Genomic DNA, 4,323 nt, shown 5'->3' with positions numbered 1-4,323 from the left:
CTCACAAGTTGCTTTGTTAACACAGGAGAACTTTAAAAAAAAAAAATGAGTAGATGTGAAGCATCTGTTACCCATCTTCTAGATCAGCTTTGCAGTTGACTGGACTGTGGATAAAAGACACGCTAAGTGGTTGAGTATTGCTTATGCTGGAAAAACAAATGAAGCTAACGGGGTTTCAAAGGCTTTGAAGCAGTGCTGCTCTCAGAGGTGTTCAGTTGTTTTCTTTGGCAACATGCGTTGAAGCAAGCTAGTTTACTTTATTAGAGGCATAAGGCTACTCTTGTAACCTTCTTCTGACTAAGATGAATTTGGCTGACTGACCTTATTTCTTTCTGGACCACACGTGTTGTGCTGGGTTTGGGAGGTTTGGGGTTTTTTTTTCCCTCTCTTTAGGACTCATCTCTTTTAAAAGATAGTGGCATTTCCTACATTTTCTTAAATCTTCCTTTTCAATTTGTGTTTCCCTATAGAACTGTGTTCTGCTATGATGGAGCAATGCAAATCAAGGAGAATAGCCGAAATTAATTCTTCGCATTGGCGGCAGTTATGATTGCCTGCGTGGAATCAATAATGCATCATGGAGGGATCAAATTTTGGAGTATAATATGTGAATAATGCTTGACACAAAACAAAAATTCAGTCATCATAATAGCAATTAGGAAAAAGCTGCAGCTTATCCCAGCTGTAATCTCTGCTAACAATGAAGCACAGCCTGGTAATCAGCATGTATGGTATGAAATGCACTAATAGAAATCACGGCTCTTTGTTATGTGTGTGTGGGGTGAAAGTTTCCTTTTAGCTAACTTGTACTGTGTTAACTAGACATAGTGTTCTTCAACCCAATTATTGAGTGTGTGTGCACTTATAAAAGCACTGATCAGCTGTGTGTTCATCCCAATGTTTGCATAGACTAGCACCCCAAATCATGGATCCTTTGTGTTTTCAAGCAGAACTCTGATTAAATAGATCGCAAGAGTAGCCCAAGTATATAACGTATCAGAGGACTCCATTAAACATGTAGCAGTACAAAAGCTTTGGGTTTTATTTTTTTTTCCATAATTCCTTTAAAAATTAAAAGAAAAAATATGGATACTCATTGGTTGTGTGTGTTGGGTTTGGAGAATGGGTCTTACATTAATGGGAGGTATTTAGGGCAATGAATATTAGGTAATTTGAAACTGGATTAGTAGCAGCAGTTGGGTTCCCTGTTGTATAAGAGCCCATCTTACCCTGAACAGAAGGAAAGAAAAGCAGCATTTGGAATTAAAAAAGCAGTGCCATTGAATGTATGATGGCAGTCACAGGAATGGTGCCGTGGCACCCTAGACAGGGCAGCAGAGCTGTGGGTTGGTGTCGCAGATGAGTGAGCCAGCTGACATATGGGGGTACATATAGATAGTTAGGTGTATACAGAGAGGTATGTACCTCCAGTAAGATAGGTCCTGACAATCTGCTTGTATCGATAAAAATCCTTATGCACACAAAAATAAGGCACATATAAGTTGTACACAAGCCTAATATAAATAGCGACATATAGGAAGAAGAGATGCTCTGTGTGCTGCTGGTATATCTGTTTTCTTTTTAATGTACCTTTTCCAGGTGTGCCTACTGAGGAATCAAGCAGAGAGAGGAGAGGAAATGGCAAGGTGGCTTTTTTCTCGTATGACATGGAATTTCATTGTTCCTGAAGATGCTTTTATTTTTAATCACCTGTGTCACTCTACCTTGGACCTTCTCTGTGGTCCATCACTGTCTAGTTTCCTGTGTATAAAGAACCAAACCTTTTATTTACCTGTTTAGCTGAGTTACCTGTTTTGGTTTTTTTTTTTGAGGGCTTGATCTTGATACACGAGGTCTTGGTGTAATTTCAGAGGTTTGGTCTGGCTTTAGTTCATGACACTGTGTCCTTTTGTGATTCGAATGTACAGCAGAGGATTAATGTATTTATGGAAAGGAAGAAGATTGTAAAAGAAGGAATCTGAATAATGCCAGGGCACACTTGGCAGCAGAATAAACCATATGAGATTTGGTTTGGCCAGAAAGGAGAAGGAAAAAAAAATTTGGCATGTTTCTCCAGAGCTGACCAAGTGTGGAGCTAGAGGCAGTCAGTCTTCCTAGAGGTGTCCCTGCTCCTGGAAATCACAGATACAGAGGCATGAGAGTATCACAAGATAGTAATTGCCTAAACGTTTTCAAGAAATGGAAGGTACTGTGGCTGGTGCACTGACAACCTGCATCTCTCTTTGATGCAAACTTATCCTTTGGGAAGAGGAGGGGTGAAAGGAGCTAGCAGGCCAGATAGGAGCAAACTATATTGCATAGGTGTATTCCTGCCAAATAATTCTTACTATTTGCTCGGACCAGCTGGGTGAAGGATCTGGGTAGGCATCTGTGTAGGGTGTCACCATTCTTTGTTCCCAGATGCCGGTGAGATGTGATAGTTGTCTGGTTGACATAACAAGCTTTAAAACAGTGTAGGAACATTTTTCAACCTGGGTAATAGGGCAAAAGAAGCAGCTGATTCTTGGAAATTAGTTTGCTCTAATTTTGGTTTAATACAGTAGAAAGTATGCTTGATACCCTGGCAGGGGAACATAATTTGTCTTCTTCTGAGTTAGTGTTAAATTTTATTATCTTTAATAGATACAATGTGAACGTGTCAGCCAGTTTGTCATAGCCATTCTGAAAATGCTCTCTTATGGTAGAATCTTCGGAAAAATTCCTTTTAAGACCAGTGCATTATTAATAAAGTAATCCATTAGGTCTGGTGATAAAGGGTCACAGCAGAGTCTGAAATACGTTTCTTAAATGGTCAAGAAATTTATCATGGTTGGAGGATTAATTGATTTCATTTGGAGGCTTTCTTAAGGTTTTCAGGCTTTATGTTTAGAGATGGTTTAGTCTCTTTGCAAATGCGCTCGCTGCTCAAAGTTTTGCTTCGCTGTCATTAGCTTGAACTATTACATTTCTGCTAAAGGCAAACTGTTCTTTTAGCATTATGACTGATTGCATCTGTGAGGAGTCTTACTTAGGTAAAGAATATTAAAGTTTATGGCAAATAAGGTATTTTACTTGAAATCAATTCAAAATCAGAATAATGGTATCAAGCATTAAGTGTTGCAGTGTAAGAATAAAAAGGCACTGCAGATGCTGCTAAATGCTGAACAATAAAACTCTAATGGGTCCATATATTTTTAAAATTGGACAGAACTGTCATCATTTAGAATACATGGACATTGTTTTAAACCATATAGAAATCACTGCCCCCAACTTCAATAATGTGCGTAACTGTTGCCAGGGCATGATTTATTCAGTGAATGTAGCTCCTATTCACTGACGACTCGGGGGTGGAGGGAAAGGCGATTTAAAATGAAAGTTGTTCACTATTATATTAACATAATTAAACCTATAGATGGTCTGAGAACAATTCAGTGCAGCTACCGTCTTTTAATTCTCAGTGTGTAAGTGCATGTGCATTTTCTCTGTTCTCCAACAGGGTGACTCCCCAGCCCAAGTTTTCAAGCGCGATGTTGGGTGCTATCTGCGCAAACAGATGCTCAGCTCTCCTTTCCAGTGAATGTTCTTGCAAACTAGTTTCCTCATACATTGCATATCAAAGCAGATAATGGATTCTGTTGTCCAAATGTACAGTTGGTTTTAATTTCATTGAACATTTCTGAATTCTTTACGCCAGCCTTCAGAGTTCCTCGCATGCTAATCAAACTCTGAAAGGGTGATTTGGGCAGTGAAATTAATATTTGCCTTCTTCTTAAACTATTGATTTCAACAGTTCTTGTTTTCCTTAAAGAAAAAGTGGATGATTGTTGCATATTCATGACTGAACTGCAGAGAACTTGGACCAGAATTAAACAATTAACCCTCTCGCCAATGTAAACATCCATTTGAGTTGAAGCCAGGGATGTTCCTACTTGGTTTATTATGGATCTGAGATATAGAAATGTATTCCGGAGGACTGTGTTTCTAATAAATAAAAAGGCATAATGAGAATGTAACTGGGAAGGAAGACAAAAGCAGCCATGCTTTAAATTGTTAATGATGGTGCCAGTGGCTGCAGCTTTACCACAGCTGTTTAAATTGATCAGCGAGTGAAAATGTTTTGTTTTGGCATTTTCCCTGCATGTGCAACTCTTTCGAAGAGACTTCTGGAAGCTTTTCAAAGGGGAATCATGATCTTTTTTAAAACCAGACTTATAACACCAGACTTCCCAGTATTTTTGGGATCCAGTATTTAAGGATGCAGTTCAGTTTTCCTTCTGTAAAGTTTTTGGCTGATGAGCATCACTTCTCCTAAATTTCCTTTAC

The sequence above is a fragment of the Nesoenas mayeri genome (genome assembly GCF_963082525.1).
Source record: "Nesoenas mayeri genome assembly, chromosome: 5".
In the NCBI taxonomy this organism is placed as follows: domain Eukaryota; kingdom Metazoa; phylum Chordata; class Aves; order Columbiformes; family Columbidae; genus Nesoenas; species Nesoenas mayeri.
This window is presented reverse-complemented; position numbering follows the sequence as displayed.